Below are 25,471 nucleotides of genomic sequence, written 5' to 3'. Positions count from 1 at the left end.
TGTTTTTTTCTTCCTGATAGGGAATGGAAAGAGAAAAGAGGGAAGAAAAAAAGACAGGTGCTATCTTTTTAAGACTCCTCTGCCACTTTTGCCTCAGGGAGGTTGGAGTAGTGTCCACCTCAGACATGGCCCCCTTTTCCCTCACTGATCTGAAGGAGCTAATCAAAAGCAGTGATCAGGCATAGGAGGTCCTAGGTTAGGTTCCCAGTGCCTCTTAAAGAGAAGATGATCAGATACAGAGAGCAGACAGCAAACACAAAACAATGAGGGGGGGGGAATAAATAAAAATAAGTCTTTAAAAAACAATAACAACAACAACAAAAATCCAAAAACAGTGATCGGGGAAGCAGCTATGGCTCAACTAGGTGGATGCTCACCTACCACATGGGAGGTGCCTCCTAAAAGAAGGTGAGCAAACCCTGCCTCCCGCTGCAATGAACAGGATAGCACCTCCTGCTGCAACAAGCTAGATGCCACCCCCACTGCAACGAGCAAATGCCACAAGGCTGCTGAAGCCACAGCCAGCAGGGAGCGGATGTGGCTCAGGCTGTTGGGCACTTACCTCTCGTGTGGGAGGTCTGGGTGCCTCCTGGAGAAGGTGAGCAAACAATGAGCAGACAGATGAGAGAAACATCTGGGGGGGGCAGGGATAAATAAAAATAAAGTAAATAAATAAATCTTTTAAAAAAGCAGTGATCAGATTACACACTCCCAGATTTTGAAGTACTAGGTCTCTGTAGCCCATCCAGGCACCAGCAGCTGTACTGGGAGCCTGGGATGCAGTCCTCACTGCTTCCTGCCATGTGGTTGGGGGATGGGAGATTGAATGATAGCCTTGCATGGAGGGTGAAATTCACCAGTATTAACTACAGATCACCAATGTCTTCCCCCAAGTAGACCGTGAATGCTGCACACTGTTCCACTAGACTCTGGAGTTGTAAAATAATTAATTCAGATAGTTCCTGCCAGTTCAGTAGTTATTTTGATGAAGGGTTTGGTGCCTGGAGCTTCTTACCCCACTATCTTCCCACAGTCCTCCAGGCTGCAAGTTTGAGGACAGCCCATAGCAAGAGAGAGTTTTACCACGTATTCAGATACATTATGAGGGTCTGTGTTGTTTGGGCCTATGTGTTGTAGTGACTTTTATTCTCTGGTTCAGATGGACTTCAGAAAGAAGATGATGGAGCAAGGGGCTTGCTCCATCCATTCCACGCATCGGCCTGGTATTGCAGAATGAAGAAATGCCACCTCAGCACAAGCAAACTTTATTTAACCAACTCAGTATTGAACTTGAACCTGGCCAGGGTGATGAAGGAAATGCCCCCTGGTGTTGCTGCACAAGCCTAGCCAAGGCACAAAGCTGGCTGGGGCACCGGCCTGGTCTGAGGCACTGGTGGAAGTGCCTTCAGTGTTACAGCTCAAGCCTGGGCCAAGGCACAAGCCTGGCTGAGGTACTGGTGGAAGCACACGGCTCGGCATTGCAGCTCGACTTGCTACTTGTTGTTCGTTGTTGCAGCTCGGCTTGGTGTTCTCAGCTTGGTGTCGCATCTCACAGTTCAATGTTCGTTGTTGCAGCTCAGTTCAGCATGCTCACAGCTCGGCTCGGTGGCTTGACTGAGTGTTACAATTTGGCTTGCATCTTGGTGTTTGGCTTGGCTCGGTGTTTGCAGCTCAATGTTCCTCTGGCTGGGGCAAAGATGGAATGTGTACTCAGGGTTTTGGAGCCGCTCTTGATATAGTTTCTCTGTGTCACCTCCCCTGGGGGTGGAGCCCCAGTTGCGATATTCTGATTGGTCAGTCACTGGTTCTGAGCAAGGACATTGGTTAGAGTTTGAAAACCAGATTAACATATTATGTAAACAGGGTATCCTAACTGGGAGATGCTGATTGGTTGACTACAAGAGGTGCTGAAATGGCTATTAATTAAAGCAATGGATTCTATTGGTTGAAAACTCTCTTACTCTACTGGTTGACTCAGGATTCCTCTTCCTAGGAGTCCCAGGCTCAGTTACCTGCTCGCTCCTTCAGTCCCCCCTTTTTCTCTTATGGGAGACAGGCCAGCTACTTTCTGCTGTATGGGGATGTAGTTAAAAGGGAGGGGGCTTGGAGCAAGGGGTTGAGCAAAGGGTCTGGCTACCTGATCCAGTTTCCCTAGGGCAGGTTGGAGTACAAGCTGTGATTTAAAGACAGCCACTAGGGAGAATAGGTGAGAGTGTAGAGTGGCTCCAAAAGCCACTTCCTGCAAGAATAGGCAGGAGCAAGAGAGGCAAAACATAACTGCACTTAAAGAAAGAGAAGGATATACAAGAGGAATACGCACACACAAAAACACTTCACAGAAAGGTCTGGCGAGGAGGAGGTTGGAGGTCTCCAACATCAAGAGGACTTTTTCTGGAAGAAGAACTTGAGATCTTCATCGGGCTCGCAGGAATAGGTGGGGGCCTCCAGAACTTCACCAGCAGGGCCCTGGAATCCTTGGAATAGTGCATATCTGGATCCAACAAATCTAGTATTGAGTTGAAACATCTCTGTAGGGAATATATGACCATAAATGAGAAACAGAGGTACCCATCTAAACAAGCAAAAATATGGGAGAGCCCTGGACAGACCACAGACCTGCTTGATGCTGTACTAGAGAGCCTCACCAAAACCAGTTCAACAGGTGGCCTTTTTGTTATTAAAATCAATTCAATTTCTGTTTAATAATGACTTACTGGAATTAGCCATTCAAATATTTCAATTTAAACAGTGTTTCTACAAACTTCTTATAACTATCCATAATTGCTTAGACAATAGTGCTTCATTTCAAGACAAATTCCGCCTTCATAAAACACAGTCCCTGACTTGATGCTACCTTTTGTAATACCTTCTACAACTTGCCATATGCATTCAAGTTTTGTCCTACATACTTCCATTCTGATTTTATGAAAACCAGTTATCTTATCTTAGGAAAAAAACACATTCCGTTAAACAAACTTATCAAAATTTAGTCAGTACTCCCACAAGCCTTTTACTTCTTTCTATATCTACTTAAGTTTCATATCCCTCATTCTGTGGGGAAAAAAATAAACTATTCATCTAAATTAAGGCATTTCAAAGATTTCCATACTTTATTTATCAATATAAGTGCTTATTTAATTTTTAGCCATTCAAATAGAGCTCTTTTAAGAATTTTCGTTTGTCGATTTAATATTACCACTCGGAGGTATTTAAAACATACACTGACACTAAACAAACAGACAAACATGGGAGGGACCCCCTTTCCCTTGGGGAAGGATGTTCATGGATATCTTGTTTAGGAGGGCCCTGTATCTTTCTCTTCTTGGGGTCTTGGGAGCAAAAAAGATGGAGCTGTAAAATGGTGTTATAATTCAAAGTCTCATTAACTGGCCACTGTTCTTAAATTCTAGTTTGTATTGAGGCCACTCTACATTTTACAAGCATTTCAAATCAGATAAGCCAAAGCCTTTCTAATGCACAAAAATATAACCGAGAGGGAAATCCTGGGGGTGAGGGTGGATTCTCCTTGTCCCATCCTGCCAAAGACCTAGGAGACCAAGTAGAGGTTGCCAGGGGGTGCCCCTGCCCAGAACTAAACACGCTTTCCCAACGAGCTGGGAGCCAAACAACCTAGGAGGCCAGTGGAAAGCACGACGTAGAGAGGTGCACATTCTCTACCCATCGACCCGCTGCTTCCAAATCAGCAGAAGGGGGGTGGCCCTGGGATGCGTGGACAAGAAGTGGACTCACCCAGCCGGGGGTCCCGCAGTGATCTCGGTCAAGTGATTGGTTGTGCTGGTCTTGGTGGCATAGATTCCTGGGTTTCGGCACCAAATACTGTCACCACCTTTATTCTCTGGTTCAGATGGACTTCAGAGAGAAGAAAAGCAACCTCAGTACAACCAAACTTTATTTAACCAGCTCATATTGAACTTGAACCTGGTCAGGGCGATGATGGAAATGCCCCCTGTGTTGCTGCACAAGCCTAGCCGAGGCACAGGGCTGGCTGGGGCACTGACCTGGGCTGAGGCACTGGCGGGAGTGCCTTCAGTGTTATAGCTCAACCTGGGCCAAGGCACAAGCCTGGTCAAGCTGCCAGCGGAAGCACCTTTGGTGTTATAGTTCAAGCCTGGGCCAAGGCACAAGCCTGGCTGAGGTGCCAGTGGACGTCCACAGCTTGGCGTTGTTGCTTGACTTGCTGTTCAATCTTCATCATTGCAGCTCGGCTCAGCGTGCTCATAGCTCGGCTCAGCAGCTTGACTTGGTGTTACACGTTAGTTTGCAGCTCAGTATTCAGTGTTTGGCTTGGCTCAGTGTTCACAGCTCAATGTTCCTCTGACTGGGGCAAAGATGGCATGCATGCTCAGGGCTTTGGAGCCACTCTTGATATAGTCTAGCTGTGTCACCATGGAGCCCCAGTTGCGATGTTCTGATTGGTCAATCACTGGTAGCAAGGGCATAGGTTAGGGTTTGAAAACCAGATTAGCATAATGTAAATAAGGTATCCTAACTGGGAGGTGCTGATTGGTTGACTACAAGAGGTGCTGAATTGGCTAGGTTAATTAAAGCAATGGTTTCTACTGGTTGAAAACTCTCTTGCCCTATTGATTGACTCAGGATCCCTCTTCCTAGGAGTCCCAGGTTCAGTTACCCCTTGACCCTTCATATGACCCAGCAGAAAACATAATACTAGAGGTGTTTGTGGTATATAAAGATGCCATACGAGTTCCTAGCAAGCCACAATAGAGTTGCAATTCAAATACCAATTGCAGCAGAGAACTAGTCTCTACCAAAAAGCAGTTTCTGGAATGCTACTGTGCTCTGATAGAGACTGAGCATCTGACCATAGAACACCACTGACAATGCAGCTGAAGCGCCCCACCATGATCTTGGTATTTTCAGCTCATTCAAGGTTGAAGTGATATAGTCAAGATTGGGCCTGAGCAGATTCCAAACGCACAAGTAAGTTTCATGACCATGTGGCCCAATCTCCACCTAACTCTGTTGTACCAGTCTCTCCCTCAGCTCTCACCCATGGCCTCTTGGGAGTCCCCTATGACCAGCTAATGGAGAAGAAAAAACTCAGGCTTTGTTTACAGATGGGTCAGTTTGATAAGCCAAAAATGAACTGCTGCTGTTCTACAGCCCAGCCTCACTCAGAGCAAAAAACAGTGGCAGGGGAAAATCCTCCTAGAAAATCAATAAGACAAGAAAGGAAGAAATAAAACTGTCTTTATTCACAGACAACGTAATTGTCTTTGTAAAACTCCTAAGGGGGGCATGAGGCAAGAAATGCAGGTGGCCTCTAGAGGCTGAAAAAGTCAAGGAAACAGATTTTCCCCTAGATCTTTCAGAAGGAACACAGCCCTGTCAGCTCCTTAATTTTAGTCTTCTGACCTCTATAATCTTAATTTGTCTTGTTTTAATCCACTAAAAAGAAAAAAAAAATCCTAAGTAATCTATACAAAAGCTACTAAAACTAATAAATGAGTTTAGTAACATTGCAGGATACAAACTCAATATCCAAAAATCAATTGTATTTTCGTGTACTAGAAACAAATACTTGTAATTGAAATTAAGAACATTTACAAAAAGCATCCAAAAAGTGGAATTCTTACAGACAAATCTGACAAATGATTTCCTCCCTCCCCACCCCAAAAAAAGACCTAAATAAATAAAGAGATTTACCTTGTTCAGGGATTGGAAGATTCAATATTGTTGAGATATCAGTTATCCCCCAATTTACTTGGAGATTTAATGCAATCCCAGTGAAAATCCCAGCAGGCTCTTTTTGTAGAAATTGATATGCTCACTTTAAAATTTATATGGAAATGCAAAGGACCTAGAATAGTCAAAACAGCTTTGAAAAGGTACAAGGATGGAAAACTTACACTATTTGATTTCAAAACTTATTTCAAAGTTATAGTAACCAAGAATGTGGATGTGGGGTATTAGCATCAAAACAGACATATAAACTGGTGGAACAAATTAGAGAGAATACAAAGAGACCTACACATACATGGCCAACCGATTTTCAGCAAAGGTACTAAAGCAAATCAATGGGGTAAAGTATAATCTTTGCAAGAAATGGTGCTGGAACAATGCCAAAAAAAAAGGAATCTTGATCCTTATCTCACACCATATACAATGAGTTGTTTCTTGTTTCTACTGATATTCATTGATGGTAGTTTACCTTTGTGTATTTTATGGTTGTTGTTTGTGAGGTCAAACATCTTGTAGGCTTAACTTGTGCAAGTTTTCCTCCATGGAGGGTTTGTTTCTGCTTCTACTATTAGCATGGGTGGGAGGAGGGAGGAAATGGAAACACAGAGTTCATTTTAGGATTAATTTACCCTTCCCAGTAGGTTTCAGTGGAAGTCTCAAAATCAGCTTTTGTTCTTGTTTTTGTCCTGAGAATTAAACACTTTTGATCTAATGTGAACTACATTCGCAAAATATTTAAAAACTCCAATTTTACTGTCATTTTGATAAAATTCCTGGCTTTGTAAACCATCTACTTTACATGAACATAGTGTTTGTTAATAATACAATGTAAATATTTTCAATAAAATAAGCTAAATAGTTCTTTTGTTAGAGGTGGTTTTTCTAACAGAAAAGAGAAAACTAGCCCCTAAACTTCCCTGTTTAGATATGAGATTTGGAACCAACTTATCAGGTTTTTTTGACACATGTGAGAAACATTTGCACCAGTTATGGATTTAATATTTGTTTCTGTAACTTTTCTAAAAACGACATCTTTCCAATTTCCAGGTATTGTTGCCCCAGGCATGATTTGGAAAGCGTGTGAATCAAAATTAAACAAAACAAGAAAAATACACTTTGGATGCTTAAAGAAAACACTGCAATGCACCTTGCTGTCCGCCAACAAATTAATTTACTTTAAGTATGTTCCATCCTAGGAACACACAGCGCTGGCACCAAGCCCCACTGGCCCATCTCTAGCACTCTAAAAACAGCTAATGTTTACTGAGCATTGGTTACACGCCAGATGCTGAACTAAGTCTATACATGCGTTATTGTTGGAATCTAATGCTTATAGCCAGCCTCTGAGGTAGGTGTTGCACCATTGGTATCTCACTTTATAGATGAGGTGATAGGTTCAGAGACATTGGGTAAATGTCCAAAATCACAGAGCTTAATGGAAGAGCCAGAATTAAAAAAATTTTTTTGTCTTTATTTTTTTAATGTTACATTAAAAAAATATGAGGTCCCCATATACCCCCCACCCCCCTCACCCCACTCCTCCCCCATAGCAACAACCTCCTCCATCATCATGGGACATTCATTGCGCTTGGTGAATACATCTCTGAGCACTGCTGCATCACATGGTCAATGGTCCACATTATAATTTACACTCTCCCCCAGACCACCTAGTGGGCCATGGGAGGACATACAATGTCTGGTAACTGTCCCTGCAGCACCACCCAGGACAGCTTCAAGTCCTGAAAATGCCCCCACATCACATCTCTTCTTCCCACCCCCTACCCTCAGCAGCTACCATGGCCACTTTCTCCACATCAATGCTACATTTTCTTCGATTACTAATCACAATAGTTCATGAATAGAATATCAGTAAGTCCCCTCTAATCCATACTCTATTCCTCCATCCTGTGGACCCTGGAATGGTTGTGTCCACTTCACAACTATATCAAGAGGGGGCTTAGATTCCACATGGATGATGGATAAAGAGCCAGAATTTAAACCCAGTTCTGACTCGAGAGCTGGCATGTAACCACTGTGCTTTCCCTCAGGGGTCTTCCGGTCTGCCTCGAAACAAGTCCCTTAGAATCCATTTGGCCCCACATGGTTAGCTCAGGCAATGGGATGCTCACAGCACCTCTGGCTGTCCAAGTCCTTTCTGGTGTAGGGTCAAAATCTGTCTCCCTCGGCTTCCTGGAGAGGGCCCGCTCTTTGCCTTATGGGGTCTTGTAGAAGACATAAAGCTGCTCCCCACCCTGGGGGATTGACTCATTCGGCAGCAGACATCACAGAGCAGGGGACAAGACAAAGTCTTAGCTCTCGTGGAGTAGACATGGGAGACGACAAGTATGATGGTTGGAGTACCCCCACACACACACACCACTGTGGCCTTTCTGCTCCAGGGGATCATTCAGGCTTTCCAGATCGGAGACCCTTCGGAAATGTGGTCCCAGATCAGGCAGCCACACATAGCTCAGGGCCCTGGGGCTGGCTACGATGGCCCTGGGCAAGCTGCCCAGGCAGGTCCTTGAGGCTCGGAGTGGCCACAGGTCCAGGGCAATCCCAGAGCTTCACTTGGGCTGAATCCTGGGGAAGGAAAGAAAACCCTGCCTCTCCATCACCATACATCAAAAATGCAGACATCAAGACAAGCCCAATCCACAATTCTTCCTGAGTCCTCTCAAACTCCAGAGACCCCTTCCCCAAAGATCTGCCGTCCCCCGACCCAGGGCTCATGGGCACTTCTGAATAAATTCACACCCTGCTCTTCTCCAGCCCCAAAGCTGGATGCCTTGCTTTTCTTTACTCCCTGCACACTCCCCCCCGCCCTTTGAGGTCCTTCCCATACCTTCTGGCCTCTTGTACCTCCAAAATCTCTCTCCTTGCAGCCACGGCTCAAGACCAAGCATCTATGCTGTGCCCTGGGACTTACACCCTCTCCCACCTGCTGTAGTATATGTTTGTAATAGGAGAATATTTTGAGATAGTAGCACAGCTCTTTCTTTCTTTCTCTCTCTCTCTCTCTCACACACACACACACACATATACTTCCTGTTATCCTGTGGCCCTCTCTCTTTTTTCACTGATGCAGAACACAATGGAACAAAAGAAGTCACAATGCTGGTTTTGGTGGCATAGATTTGGAAGAAAGAATGCTCAGATATTTAGCTGATCACCTTGCTAATAGAGGAAAAGAGGATGAAGAGAGCAGGAGGAGAAAAGAAGAGAGGAACGTCAGTGGAAAGGGAAGAGCCGAGAAATTTGGTGGCTCAGGAAGAACCAGTGTCCCTTCCCCCACTGGCCCTCATCTCTAAGCTGAAGCTTAAAAATTAAAGGAGAACCCCCCCCACACTGGGTTGCCCAGAGCCCCAGAGACCACTGCTGTGTTTCAAGGCTGGAGCTGGGGTCAAGGGCATGCAGAGGGGTGATGGGCAGAAGGTATTTTGTTGGAAAGGGTCAGACACACCTAGAGCACCTGGTAGACCTGGAGAGGCCCTGCCCTAGGGCCAAGGACGGCCAAGATGCAAGCTTGGGACCAAACAGGCTCTCCCCAGGTGCCTGCGGGGACTGATGCCCCTCCTTCAAAATGATTTTGGTATAACCTAGCCAGGTGGAGTGCTCCCTGTAAGTGAGGGCCTCTTTGTGTGAATGACTCTCATTGAATCTCAAAATAATGTTATGAGATGCTATTATTATTCATATTTTAAAAAGGAGGAAACTGAGGCACAGAGATGTGAAGAGACCCACTCAAGGTCACTTAATTGAAAAGTGAGAGGGCAGGTATTTTCACTGGTCTTTTAAAATCAAGTTTATCAAGATCTATTTATATACAATAAAACACATATATTTTAAGTGTATGAGGCAATGAGTTTTGACAAATGTACACATCTACATGTACATCACCATTGTAAAAATGTGGGACATTTCTATCACCCCACATACTCTCTTCTGCCTCTTCCCAATCAATCCCCAACCCCCATCTCCTGCTTCAAGCAACCATTGATCTGTTTTTCTTTTTTTTTTCACTTTTTATTTTGAAATATGTTCAAACATATGGACAGTTACAAAAATAATACTAACCTTATACAGAGAACTCCATCATACCCTTCCCCAGATATACAGATGCACCAATATTGACTTTTTTGGGTCACATTCACCATAGCAATCTATCCATCCATCTATCTGTCTATTGATCCATTTTCTGAATACTTGAGTGTAGGTTGTATACAACACGCTCCTTGAACACTTAATATTCCCACGTACATTTCCTAAGAATAAGAATATTCACTTACATAACCAGTTATCAAGTTAAAGAAATTTAATGTTGACATAAAGTTTATATTGTATATTCCAAATTTTTCATTTGTCCCAATAATGTCCTTTGGGCCTTTTCTCCTGCCTTGCTAGATCCCATTCAGGATCATGTATTGAATTTAATTGTCATTAGTTGCTATTTTTAAAAAATTGTGGAAATCGGGAAGTGGATATGGCTCAAGTGATAAAGCTTCCCCCTACCATATGGGAGGACCTGGGTTTGATCCCTGGGACCTTCTGGTGAAAAAGAAGAGAAAGCATTCCTGTGTGGCAAGCCAGTGCCCATGCAAGTGCCTGCATGGTGAGCCAGTGCCCCGAGCAAGTGAGTCATGCAGCAAGATGATGACGCATCAAAAAGAGAGACAAAGGGAGAGTCAAGGTGAAGCACAGCAGAGACCAGGAACTGAGGTTGTGCAATTGACAGGGAACCTCTTTCCCCATCAGAGGTTTCCAGGATCGAATCCTAGTGAATCCTAGAGGAGAGAAAATGAGAAGAGAAGACAACACAGACAGCAAAAACAGCAGGGCAGGAGGAGGGGAAGAGGGGAAATAAATAAATAAATAAATCTTTTAAAAAAATTGTGGAAATATTTTTAACATGAACTTTACCATCTCAACCACTCCCAAGCAGACCAATCAATGGGATTAATCACAGTCACAATTTTGTAGTACCCTCACCACCTTCCATTACTAAAACGTTCCCGTCTTCCCAAACAAAAACCCTATACCCAGTAAGAATTAACTCCCCTTCCCCTTGCCCCCTGCCCCTGGCAAACTGTACTCTGTCTCTGTGAGCTTGCATATTCTCTGACATTTTCTCTGTGGTTATCATGGGACCTAAATTTAAAATCCTGAATCTTTAACAATCTCATTTGCTTTGATACCAACTTAACTTCAAAAGTACATATACTCTGTTCCTGTATGTCTACATCTCCCCCAAGCCCATATGCAGTTCTTCTCACAAATTACATGTTTATACATTATTGGTCCAAACCCACTGATTTAGCATTACATTTTATGCTTTTGCCTTTCAGATCCTTTAGGATGGTCAAAGTGGAGTTACAAGCCAAAAATACAATAGTACTGGCATTTATATTTACCCGTGTCATTACCCTCACCAGAGATCTTTATTTCTTCATGTGACCTCAATCTATTGTCTATTGTCCTTTCCTGTCAACCTGCAGAACTCTCTTCAGCATCTCTTGTAAGGTCTGTCTAGTGGTGACAAACTCCCTTAACTTTTCTTTCTCTGGGAATATATTGATCTCTCCCTCACTTTTAAAGTGACGGAAGACAGTTTTGCCATATATAGAATTCTTGGGTGGCCATTTTTTGCTTTCAGCACTTTAAATATGTCATCCCACTGCTTTTTTGCCTCCATGGTTTCCAATGAGAAATTGTTGTTTCATCTTATTGAGACTCCCTTGTATGGGACACATTGCTTCTCTTTTGTGACTTTCAGAATTCTCTCTTTCATTACATTTGGGAAGTGTTCAGCTATAATTTCTTTGACTATTCTCCCTGGTCCTTCCTGTCTTTCTTCTCTTTGGGATTCCCACAATACATACATCAGTTCACCTAATGGTGTCCCGCAGTTTCCTCAGGCTCTACTCACTTTTATTCCTTCTTTCTGCACCTCATAGTGGATGATTTCAATTGCTTTATCTTCCTTTTCACTATTTTTTTTTCTTATGCTAGTGCCATTCTGCTGTTGAACCCCTCTAGGGAATTTTATTTTTATTTTTTTAAATTGATTTTGTAAAAATGTTACATTAAAAAAAAAAAAATATATATATATATATATATATGAGGTCCCATTCAGCCCCACCACCTCCACCCCACCACTCCCCCTCCAGCAACACTCACTCCCCTCATCATGACACATCCATTGCACCCGGCAAGTACATCTCTGGGCATCTCTGCACCTCATGGTCAATGGTCCACATCATGGCACATACTCTCCCACATTCCATCCAGTGGGCCCTGGGAGGATTTACAATGTCCGGTGATTGCCCCTGAAGTACCATCCAGGGCAACTCCAAGTCCCAAAGTCACCTCCACATCTCATCTCTTCCTGCCACTCCCCATATCCATCAGCCACCATGTCCACTTTTCCCATTCCAATGCCACCTTTTCTCTGTGGGCCTTGGATTGGTTGTGTCCGTTGCACCTCTATGTCAGGAGGAGGCTCAGATTCCACATGGATACTGGATGCAATCCTCCTGCTTTCAGTTGTAGGCACTCTAGGCTCCATGGTGTGGTGGTTGTCCTTCTTCAACTCCATCTTAGCTGAGTGAGGTGAGTCCAATAAATCAGATTGTAGGAGCTGGAGTCTGTTGACGCTCAGGGCCTGGCTATCCTATTGTCAGTCCAGAGATTCAAATCCCCTAAATATATCTTAAACCCCAACACCAACTACAATTCCAGTAAAGTAGGATGAATGTCTTATGAAAAGAGATCCCATCTGAGTCCAGTTCCATCACACAGAAACACCAGCTCCAAAGAAGGGCCATCTGACATGGCAGTGAACCCCGTCTGCCATGACCATAGAACCCGTGGGTCTCTTTAGCCCTCAAAGGAACCAATACCTGGGGATTGTATCTATTTTATCTGTCTCTTAGACTCTGCTCAGTTGTCCATAAGGGCAATCCTTCTGACAGCCTCCAGACTCTTTTTTTAGAGAGTCGTAGCCATATAAACTCATTTCTGCTTTCCATTTCCCCCTTACATTAGGTCAAACAGCATTTTAAAGTCATGTTATTATATGTAGACAGGGATATTCTGCTGATCCGCATTGAACCTTTAATTCAAGGTCATTTTCTAGTTGCATCTTCAGCTGGTATTTGGTAGTGATCCCTCGGTGCCAGGGAGGCTCATCCCCGGGTGTCATGTCCCACGCTGGGGGGAATGCACTGCATCTACATGCTGAGTTTGGCTTTGAGACTGGCCACATTTGAGTAACATGAAGGCTGTCAGGAGGAAACTCCCAGGCACAATGCTGCTCTAGGCCTTGTTCTTATTTCAGGCATATAGGCTCACAAGCATAGTCATTAGTATCATGCTCTCACTGTTGGAACCTCATTCCTTCCTGGTCCTTACCATTGCACCTGGGGGACTGCCGCTGCTCCCCTAGGGACCACAACAGAGCACCCCCAGCCAGGAACTCAGTACCCCCCCAGCTGTAGTTTTTAATTGTTGCCACTATGAGTATATCCAAACATTACCGTGCACCCTTTAACATCCATTTTCCCATCCCCTTGGTGCCCACAGTGACAGCCAGCCTCCGTTTCCCGAGGACCCCCGTCCAGAGACACTTGCAACATTGTTCAGGGCCTAACTCCTCTAGGGAATTTTAAAAATTTCATTTACAATGGTCTTCAGCTCCATTTAGTTCCATTTAATAATTTCTGCCTCTCTATTGATATTTTCTGTGTTCATTTATAGTTTTACTAATTTCCTTTAGTTCTTTGTCCATGTTTTCCTTTAACTCTTTGAACATATTTTTAAAATCAGTTTTATTGGTATATATTCATAAAGCATACAATCTATCCAAAGTATACAATCAATGGCATTTGGTATGATCACAGAATTGTGCATTCACAGCTTTAGTCAATATTAAAGCATTTTCATTACTCCAATAATAGTAATAATAAACAAAAAACAGATGAACAAAAAAACTCTACCCCTTAATAATCACCTCTCAATCTCTCTATCTTTACCCTGCTATACTTAGCTGCTATTCTATTTCTGTATGTCATTTATTTATATTTGCATTTTGTATAGATGAAGTCAAACCATATGCAGGAGATTTTGTCTAGTTTCTTTCACTTAGTATATTTCCTTTTATATTATCCTTAATAGAAGATTGTTAAATGTTACAATACATTACATTTTATATTTCTCTTTTTAGTAAAACACATGACCTTAGTCTTTTTCTTTCAAACATTATCATACCCATATGTTAGCACTGCTAGTTACAAACACTATAATGTGCTTTCACCATTTCTATGCATTTCCTCAGATTTATGAACAACACTTTTCCAATTCTGCACAGATTAAAACATCAGCTTTCCATTCTCTAACCTCATTCTATTTTATGATGAACTATATTGTAGTTATTAACTCCATGAGTTTACACAATATATTTAGTTCATAATAGCACAATCATACATACAGTATTTGTCCTTTTGTGTCTGACTTGATTCACTCAGCATAATGTCCTCCAGGTTCATCCATGTTGTCATATGCATTATGACTTCATTTCTTCTTACAGCTGAATAATATTCCATCGTATGTATATACCATAATTTGTATACCCATTCATTGGTTGATGAACACCTGTATTGTTTCCAACTTTTGACAATCATGTTAACACTGCTATGAACATTGGTGTGCAGATGTCTGTTTTTGTCACTGCTCTCAGTTCTTCTGGGTATATACACAGTAGTGGTATTGCCAGGTCATGTGGCAAATCTATATTCAACTTCCTTAGGAACTGCCAAACAGTCTTCCACAGTGGCTGTATCATTCTACATTCCTGCCAACAGTGAATAAATGTTCCTATTGTTTCACATCCTCTCCAACACTTGTAGTTTTCTGTCTTTTTAATAGTGGCCATTCTAATAGGTGTGCAATGGTACCTCATTGTAACTTAGATTTACATTTCCTTAATCGCTAATGATGTTGAACTTTTTTTTCATGTGTTTTGTCAGCATTTGAATTTCTTCTTTGGACCAAGGTCTATTCAAGTCTTTTGCCCATTTTTCAATTGGGTCCCTTTGTCTCCTTGTTATTTAGTTGTAGCATCTTTTAAATATCATGAATATTAAACTCTTACATGTAATTTCCAAATATTTTCTCCCATTGAGTCAGCTGCCTTTTCACCCTTTTGACAAAATCCTTCGAGGTGGAAAAGTGTTTAGTTTAAAAGCAGTCCCATTTATATATTTTTTCTTTCATTACTCAAGCTTTTGGTGTAAGATTTAAGAGACCCCCACCTACCACCAGATCTTAAATTTGTTTCCTTACATTATCTTCTAGGAGTTTTATGGTCCTGGCTTTTATATTTAGTTTGTAATCTATTTTGAGTTAATTTTTGTATAAGGAGTGAGATGGGGATCCTTTTCATTCTTTTTTTTTAAAGAGTAATTTATTTTTTAAACATATCGATTTTATTGGTACATATTAATAAAGCATACATTTTACGCAAAGTGTACAATCAACAGTGTTTGGTACAATCATACAGTTGCACATTCATCACTTCAATCATTATTAGAGCATTTTCATTGTTTCAATAATAATAATAAACAAAAAAACAGACAAATAAGGAAGTTCTTCACGTCTCAATCTCTCTTCATTTCCTCTATTGTACATAGCTGCTATTCCTGACTATTCTTGCACAAATATTTATTTATTCATTAGCAGTTTTATTGAGATATATTCACATTCCATATGATCTAGCCAAAGTGTATAATCAATGGCTTTTCATGTCATCACAATGTTGTGCTTTCATCACCACCAAAATTTTAGAATCATTTCATTACCTCAGAGAAAAACTCCACACCCTTAGTATACTTTCTCCAGCCCTACATAACCACTTTCATCTTTATAAATTGATTTATATTTACATTTTATATAAATGGAATCATAAAATATGTTACACAATATGTTTAGTTCATAGTAGCACAATCATACAGTATTTGTCCTTTTGTGTCCGGCTAGCTTCACTCAATATAACGTCCTCCAGTCTCACCCATGTTGCCATATACTTTATGATGTCATTTCTTCTTATGGCTGCATAATATTCCAATGTGTGAATACACCACAGTTTGTTTATCCATTCATTGGTGGGTGCACACCTAGGTTGTTTCCAACTTTTGGCAATTGTAGATAATCCTGCTATGAACATCGGTGTGCAGATGTCTATTTGTGTCACTGTTCTCAGTTCTTCTGGGTGTATACACTGTAGTGGTATTGCAGGGTCATGTGGCAAATGTATATTCTACTTCTTTAGGAACTGCCAAACAGTCCTTCACAGTGACTGTACCATTCTACATTCCCACCTCAGTGAATAAATGTTCCTGTCTTTCCACCTCCTCTCAAACACTTGTAGTTCTCTATATGTTTAATAGTGGCCACTCTGATAGGTGTGAAATGATATTTATTTATTTATTTTTTTAAGATTTATTTATTTATTTAATTCCCCACCCCCACCCGGGTTGTCTGTTCTCTGTGTCTATTTGCTGCGTCTTGTTTCTTTGCCCGCTTCTGTTGTTGTCAGTGGCACGGGAAGTGTGGGCGGTGCCATTCCTGGGCAGGCTGCATTTTCTTTCGGGCTAGGTGGCTCTCCTTACAGGTGCACTCCTTGCGCGTGGGGCTCCCCTACGCGGGGGACACCCCTGCGTGGCGGGGCACTCCTTGCGCGCATCAGCACTGCGCGTGGGCCAGCTCCACACGGGTCAAGGAGGCCTGGGGTTTGAACCGCGGACCTCCCATGTGGTAGACGGACGCCCTAACCACTGGGCCAAGTCCGTTTCCCGAAATGATATTTCATTGTAGTTTTGATTTGCATTTCTCTAATCATTAGTGATGTTGAACATTTTTTCATGTGTTTTTTTGCCATTTGTATTTCTTCTTTGGACAAATGTCTATTCAAGTCTTTTGCCCATTTTTAATTGGGTCGTTGTCTTTTTATGGTTGAGTTGTAACATCTTTATAGATCATGGATGTTAAACACTTATTGGACATGTGATTACGAAATATTCTCTCCCATTGAGTTGGCTGCCTTTTCACCCTTTTGACAAAGTTCTGTGAGTTTCAGAAGTGTTTAATTTTGAGGAGGTCCCATTTATCTATTTTTTCTTTTGTTGCATGTGCTTTGGATGTAAGACCCAAGAAACCACCACCTACCACAAGATCTTGAAGATGTTTCCCTATATTTTCTTCTAGAAGTTTTATGGTCTTGGCTTTTATATTTAGGTCTTTGATCCTTTTTTTTTTTTTTAATTTATATTTATTTATTTATTTCTCTCCCCTCCCCCCCCACCCCAGTTGTCTGTTCTCTGTGTCCATTTGCTGCTTCTTCTTTGTCCGCTTCTGTTGTCAGTGGCACAGGAATCTGTGTTTCTTTTGGTTGTGACATCTTGCTGCATAAGCTCTCCCTGTGTGTGGCACCATTCCTGGGCAGGCTGCACTTTCTTTCGCGCTGGGTGGCTCTCCTTACAGGGCGCACTCCTTGTGCGTGGGGCTCCCCTACGCGCATCAGTACTGTGCATGCGCCAGCTGCACACGGGTCAAGGAGGCCTGGGGTTTGAACTGTGGACCTCCTATGTGGTAGATGGACACCCTAACCACTGGGCCAAGTCCGCCGCCATCTTTGATCCATTTTGAGTTGATTTTTGTATAGGGAATGAGATGCGGGTCCTCTTTCATTCTTTTGGTTATGGATATCCAGTGGTCCCAAGACCATTTGTTGAAGAGACAGCTCTATCCCAGTAAAGTGGACTTGACAGGTTTGTCAAAAACCAGTTGGAACTTCCAGGAAGATGGTGGATTAGAGAGACATAAGATTTACTTCTCTTGCAGAAAAGTGGCTAGAGGACAGGCAAAAGTGGCCTGGAAAAAAATGTTCTAGGGTTTAGGACATGAGGGGAAGCCTGGATATTACCCAGAAGAAACAGGGGCACAGGAAAAGAATCTTGATGGAAAGGCTATGAGTAGAAACTGCAGCTGCAGCCATTAGTGCCTTGCCCTCAGTCTCAGAGCAGACAACTTGAATTCTCTGGCCTCTTGGCAGTGGCTACAGACAGGGGACCAGAGGGATATGCTTCCCCAAGAAACAGGAAAGAGAGGGACACAGCCTAAGGCTGATTCAGGTTTTGGCTAACAAATTTGGTCTACAGTGTCCCACAATCCCTGGTGGGGTGGCACCATCATTTGCCCTGGGAGCCACCATGGGAACAAAGAGATCCAACTCACACAAATACCCTCCTTACTGACCAGAACTGGCTGAGGATGTGGAGGGAAGTAGATATTTCCTACCTGGTAAAAGGGGAGTGGTTGCTGGCAAAGATTGGTGAATAGCTTCTGAGAAAGTTTGAATTGTGAGGCTCTGAATAGCCTTGAGGCAGGAACCTCTGTCACATTTTTGCTGTAGGTGTTGTAGCCAACACATTCTGACCAGGGTTTGAACTGAGAGGGCTGCCAAAGAGTACCACCTGCTGGTGGCCCAAGGAAATGCATGTGAAGAAATTAAAAGTGAGACTTTTTCAGGACCTAAGGACCTTGGAAGTGGGTCTGCAACCCATTTATGAGTCCATGGCCCAGATTTGAGCAACAAACAGGGACAATCCTAAAGACCTAGAACTGGATGAACCAAGAATCAAAGAATAGCAGTAACACACAGCCTCCCACCACTAAATCCCTATGCAAGGCCAAGAATTGAATATCAGAATAAACTCACCATCATTATCAGATGCCTAAACATCAGCAAAAAATTACAAGCCATACTAAGAAAATGGAAGAAATGCCCCAAGCAAAGGAATATGTCAATATATCAAGCCCCAGATGAAACATAGGATTTGAGACAACTAATCAATGAGATTCATACAGATCTCCTAAATCAAATCAATGAGTTGAAAGACAATATGGCTAGAGAGATAAAGGACATCAAGAAAACATTGGGCAAGCATGAAGAATTTGAAAACTTGAATAGAAAAATAACATCACTTATGAGAATGAAAGATGCAGTAGGTGAGACTAAAAACATATTAGAGGCATACAACAGCACATTAGAAAGAATAGAAGAAAGAATAAATGATGTAGAAGACAGAACAGCCGAATTTGTAGCGAGAGAAGAATACAGAGACAAAAGAATGGAAAAAATTGAGCAGGAGCTCAGGGAGTTGAATGATGACAGGAAGCACAAGAACATATGTTTGTCGTGGGAGTTCCAGAAGGAGAAGAGAAGGGAGAAGGGGCAGAGAGAGTATTTGAGGAAAACAGTGACTGAAAATTTCCCGACTCTTATTAAAGAAATGAATTTACATGTCCAAGAAGGGCAGTGTACTCCAATAAGAAAAAATCTGAATAGGTCTACTCCAACACACAAACTACTCAGAATGTCAAAAGTCAAAGATAAAGAAAGATTTTGAGGGCAGCAAGGGAGAAGCAAACCATCACATACAAGGGATACCCAGTAAGACTAAGTATGGCTTTCTCATCAGAAACCATGTAGGTGAGAAGGCAGTGGGTAATTAGGATACTGGAGAGAAAAATTGCCAGCTGAGAATTCATTAACAAGCAAAATTGTTCTTTAAATATGAAGGTGAGTTTAAAATATTCACAAATAAACAGAAACTAAGAGAGTTAGTAAAAAAAGAATCCACTTTTGCAGGAAATATTAAAGGGACCCTTATAACCTGAAAGAAAAAGACAGGAGAGAGGACTGGAGGGGAGTGTAGAAGGCAAGACTGGCAGAAAGGATAACCAAAAGAGTAACAAAATAGATGAAAATAAGATAGGACATATGAAAACCAAAGAATAAAATGGTGGACGTAAATAATGCATTTACAGTAATATCACTGAATGTTAATGGATTAAACTCCCTGTGGCTGTTTGAGATTATGTATCCCAAAAAGAGAAAGATTATGTTTGTAAACTAATCTATTCCTCTAGGCGTGATACCCTGTGATTGTATTACATTCAAAGGATTTAAGGTTACTTGATAAAATCAATTTAGGGCCTTTGATGCGACCATATCAGCAGAGCATGACTCAGGTTGTGTACCCGCCCCCTTGGTGGGCTGATATAAACAGGCACTTACTCAAGAAGACACAAGAAGAGAGAGAACTCTGTCATGTTTGATCCTGGGTCCCTGGGGAGAGATGGACCATTTGCCTGATAGCCTACAGCTGACCTTGTGAAGATGCTATAGGAAGCCCTGAGAGATGAGCCCTAACCGGGAGAGAGAGAGGACTGAAGCGTGGAGGGAAAGGAGAGAGCAGGCAGGGATCAGTGACCTCTTGCTTCAACATGTGCAACTTGAGTTGGACTCTTTGGGGCCTTGTAACTGTGAGTTTTTACCCCAAATAAATACCCTTTATAAAAGCCAAGAGATTTCTGGTACTTTTCAACAGCACCCCTTTGGCAGACTAATACACTCCCCAATCAAAAGATGTACTGCCTATAAGAGACTCAAATTAGAACCAAGGTTCAAACTGTCTGAAAGTGAAAGCTTGGGAAAAGTTACTCCACACAAACAGTAACCAAAAAAGAGCAAGGCAGACTTTAAATGCAAAAAAGTTATGAGATTCAGAAGACCATTATATAGTAATAAAAGGGACAATACAGCAGGAAGAAATTACAGTCATAAATATCTATGCACCTAAGAAGTGTGCCCCCAAATAATGAGGCAAACTGGCAAAACTAAGGGGAGAAATTGACATCTCTACAATAACAGTGGGCGACATCAACAAACCACTCACATGGCTAGACAGAACAACTAAACAGAAGATCAACAAGGAAACAGAGAATTTGAACAATATGATAAACGAGCTAGACCTAACAGACATATACAGAACATTGCATCCCAAGTCAGCAACTTAAACATTCTTCTCAAGTGCCCATGGAACTTTTTCCAGAATAGTCCACATGTTGGGTCAGAATGCAGATCTGAATAAATACAAAAAGCTAGAAATTATACAAAGTATCTTCTCAGATCATAATGGAATGAAACTGGAAATCAATAATAGATTGGAGGTAGTGGACTTGGCCCAGTGGTTAGGGCATCCGTCTACCACATGGGAGGTCCGCAGTTCAAACCCTGGGCCTCCTTGACCCGTGTGCAGCTGGCCCATGCGCAGTGCTCATGTGCGCAAGGAGTGCCGTGCCACGCATGGGTGTCCCCCGCGTAGGGGAGCTCCATGCGCAAGAAGTGCGCCCCGTAAGGAGAGCTGCCAGAGGAAAGAAAGTGCAGCCTGCCCAGGAATGGTGCCACCCACACAGAGAGCTGACACAACAAGATGACCCAACAAAAAGAAACAGAGATTCCTGTGCTGCTGACAACAACAGAAGTGGACAAAGAAGAACATCCAGCAAACAGACACAGAGGACGGACAACTGGGATGGGGGGGAAGGGGAGAGAAATAAATAACTAAATAAATCTTTAAATAATAATAATAATAGATTGGAAAGGGGAAAACTTGCAAATGTGTGGAGGCTAAACAAAGAATTCCTGGGCAATCAGTGGGTCAAAGAAGAAATTGTAAGGGAAATTAGTAAATATATTGAGAAGAATGAAAGTGAGAAGACAACTTATGAAAACTCATAGGATACAGCGAAGGCAGTGCTGAGAGGGAAGTTTATAGCTTGAAAAGCCTATATTAAAAAAGAAGAAAGAGCTAAAATCAAAGATGTAGCTGAACAGCTGGAGAAACTAGAAAAAGAATAGACACCAATCCCAAAGCAAGAAGAAGGAAAGAAATAATAAGGATTAGAGCTAAAATAAATGAAATTGAGAATACCACTACCACCAACAACAAAAAATAGATAAAATCATCAAAACTAAAAGCTGGTTCTTTGAGAAGACCAATGCAATTATTGACAAACCCTTAACTGGACTAACAAAGAAAAAAAGAGAGAAGATGTAAATAAATAAAATCAGAAATGAAAGGGGGGAAGTTACAACTAACCTTATAGAAATAAAAAAGATCATATGAGAATATGATAAGAAACTGTATGCCAACCAACTGGACAACCTAGACGAAATGGACAAATTCCTAGAAAGGCACAACCTATATTGACTGACAAAAATAACTAAAAAAACCAATCACATTTAAAGAGATTGAATCAGTCATCAAAAATCTCCCAACAAAGAAAAGTCCAGGACCAGATGGCTTCACAGGTGGATTCTATCAAATATTTTGAGAAGAATTACTACCAATCCTATTTAAACTCTTTCAAAAAATTGAAGAGGAGGGAAAACTACCTAACACATTTTTATGAAGCCAACATCACCCTAATACCAAAGCCAGATAAAGGTACTACAAGAAAATAAAATTACAGCCCATTCTCTCTAATGAGCATAGATGCAAAAATTCTCAACAAAATACTTGCAAATAGAATCCAACAGCATATCAAAAGGCTTATGTATCATGACGAAGGGGAATTCATTCCTGGTATGCAAGGGAGGTTCGACTCGAGAAAATCAATTAATGTAATATACCATATTAGCAAATTGAAGAGGGAAAAGCCCACATGATCATCTGGATTAATGCAGAAAATTCATTTGATAAAACCCAAAATCCTTTCTTGATAAAAACACTTCAAAAGATAGGACTAGAAGGAAAATTCCTCAATATGATAAAAGGCATATATGAAAATCCCACATTCAACATCGTACTCAATAGGAAAAGATTGAAAGCTTTCCCTCTAAGATCAGGAACAAGACAAGGATGTCCACTGTCACCACTGTTATTCAATATTGTGCTAGAACTTCTAGGCAGAGCAATTCGACGAGAAAAAAAATATAAAAGGCATCCAAACTGGAAAAGAGGAAGTAAAACTCTTAGCATTTGCAGATGACATGATCCTATATTTAGAAAATTCTAAAATGTCTACAACAAAGCTACTCGAGCTAATAAACAAGTTGAGCAAGTGATGTGATACAAGATCAACATGCAAAAATCAGTAATGTTTCTGTATTGAACAATTCAGGAGGAAATCAAGAAAAAAATTCCATTTACAATAACAACAAAAAGACTCTAATACCTAGGAATCACTTTAACCAAAGATATATAGGACCTATATTCAGAAAATTACAAAACATAGCCAAAAGAAATCAAAGAAGGAAAGCAGATGTGGCTCAAGCAGCTGGGCTCCCGCCTACCACAGGGAGGTCCCAGGTTCAATTCTTGGTGCCTCCTGGAGTCTTTGTTCCATATTGAGTTTGATCTATTTTGAGCAAGACAGTAAGCTGATGTGATAGGCTCATGCAGCAAGCTGATGCAACAAGATGGTGCAGTGAGAAGACAACGAAAGACACAGCGAGGCAACACAATGAGAGATATAACAAACAGGAAGCAGAGATGGCTCAAGCAATTAGGCACCACCCTCCCACATGGGAGGCCCCAGGTTCAGTTCCTGGTGCCTCCTAAAAAAGAATATGAGCAGACAGCGAGCTCAAACGATGAGGGTGGTGGGAGAAATAAATAAAAATAAATCTTTTTTTTTTTTAAAGGAAATAAAAAAAGACCTAAACAAATAGACAGACATTCCATGTTCATGGATTGGAAAACTAAATATCAGGAAGATGTCAATCTTATCCATACTGATTTATAGATTCAATGGAATAACAATCAAAATTCCAGCAGCCTACTGCTTTTTTAAATTTTATTTTATATTTATTTATGAGGTACTGGGGATTGAAACGGAGACCTCATACATGGGAAGCAGGCACTCAACCACTGAGCTACATCTGCTCCCTGGACAATCTATTTTAAAGAAATAGAAAAGGCAATTACCAAATATATTTGGAAGGCAAAGTGCACTCAAATAACCAAAAGCACCCTAAAAAAGAAGAGTGATGTGGGAAGACTTTCACTGCCTGGCTGTGAAACATATTACAAAGCTACAGTGGTCAAAGCATCATGGTTTTGGCATAAAGATAGACACATTGATCACTGGGAAAAAATTTAGAGTCCAGAAATATAACCTTACCTCTATGGCCAACTGGTTTTTGACAAAACTACCAAGTTCAGGTTTCCAAGACAAAATGGTCTCTTCAACAAATGATGCTGGGAGAACTGGATATCCTTAATCAAAAGAATAAAAGTGGACCCCTATCTCACTCCTTATACAAGAATCAACTCAAAATAGATCAAGGACCTAAATATAAAAGCCAGGACCATAAAACTCCTAGAAGAAAAAGTAGGGAAACATTTTTACAATCTTGTGGTGGTGGTGGTTTCTTGGATCTTACACCCAAAGCATGAGCAACAAAAGGAAAAATAGATAAATGGAACCCCCTCAAAATTAAACACTTTTGCACTTCAAAAGACTTGTTGGTCATAAGGGTGAAACAGCAGTCAACTCAATGGGAGAAAATATTTGAAAATAACATATCGGATAAGGGTTTAATATCCATGAAACATAAAGAAATGCTACAACTCAACAGTAAGAGGCAAACAACTGATTCAAAATGGGTCAAAAGATTTGAATAGGCATTTGTTCAACGAAGAATTACAAATGGCATAAAACACATGAAAAAAGGTTCAAGATCACTAGTGATTAGAGAAATGCAAATCAAAGCTACAATTAGATATCATTTTGTACCTATTAGAATGGCTATTAATAAAAAGACAGAAAATGCTGCCCACCTCCCATCCCAGTGTAGGGCATGACTTCCAGCAATGGACCACCCTATCACCAAGGGATTATTACCATGCACCAACTAGTGATGCATTTGGAAAAGACTTTGATCAAAAGGGGGAAATATTAAGTACAAAACAGTATTTACAGCTAAGATATTTCAAAATGAGTCAGGAGATCATTCCAGAGGTTATGCTTATGCACGTCTCAGGAGGATCTCATTGACGGCCACAGAAAACGCCTCAAACAGGGGTACTCTCGAGGGCTCTAGAGACATCTGGACACTATATGCAGGGCAGACAACCCCAGGAAATCAGCACTGCTTTGGTGGGACTTACCTTGGGATATATATTAACCTATCTGCCCAATGTAACAGAATTACTATTTTACAATTTTCCTACACGTGGCTCTTCTTCCCCTTTTATTTGAACCTATAATTAGCACTGTACCTGTTAAATATATGCCCTATAGACTTAAATCTTTGGTCCATTCATATGCTGGTTGAGCCCTGAATCTCAGTAGAGTTGTAGCCAACACCTACTCTCCAGTTCATTGGACTCACCCAGGACAACTAACAAAATGATGATGATGGATAATGCCCATCCCCAAAAAACAGAGAGTTTCTACAACTGCAAGCAAGATGGTTCCATCCATCAGCCCCATGGGATCTAAGCCCCCTCTCAATCAGAAGTAGAGTGGGTATCACAATCCCAAAATCCTCAAGATTGAGGAATGAATAAACATAAGGGGGGAATGCAACTATGGACCAAAGTAGACTTTTATTCTAGAAATGGAAGAACTTGTAACATTGATATAAAGATAGTGATCACCAGAAGTTCTGAGGGGAGGGAGATGGAAGAATAGGTGTAACATGGGGCATCTTTGGGACACTGGAATTGTTCTGCATATTGCAATGACAGATACAGGCCATCATACATTTTGTCAAGACCTATAAAATTGTACATTGCAAAGTGTAAACCATAATGTAAACTATAGACCACAGTTAGTAGCAATGCTTCAATATTTGTTCATTAGTTGTAAGAAACGTATCACACAAGTGAAAAATGTT

The 25,471-nt window shown here is 41.4% G+C and overlaps 1 long non-coding RNA gene across 1 annotated transcript in view; it reads right to left on the bottom strand.

Moving 5' to 3' along the window:
• Positions 1–1,128: 1,128 nt before the first annotated feature.
• The window catches only part of LOC131279973 (uncharacterized), a 48,304-nt gene continuing 23,961 nt past the window's right edge, over positions 1,129–25,471 (bottom strand). The window contains exons 5-7 of the long non-coding RNA XR_009187491.2: positions 3,751–3,870; positions 2,321–2,528; positions 1,129–1,807 (exon numbers count right to left, since the gene is read on the bottom strand). This is a non-coding gene — a long non-coding RNA (uncharacterized lncRNA). The remainder of the gene's footprint in view (positions 1,808–2,320; positions 2,529–3,750; positions 3,871–25,471) is intronic.

The sequence above is a fragment of the Dasypus novemcinctus genome, chromosome 10, assembly GCF_030445035.2.
Source record: "Dasypus novemcinctus isolate mDasNov1 chromosome 10, mDasNov1.1.hap2, whole genome shotgun sequence".
Classification (NCBI taxonomy): Eukaryota; Metazoa; Chordata; class Mammalia; order Cingulata; family Dasypodidae; genus Dasypus; species Dasypus novemcinctus.
The sequence above is the reverse complement of the archived record's forward strand: the minus strand, read 5'-3'. Positions and strand labels throughout refer to the sequence as shown.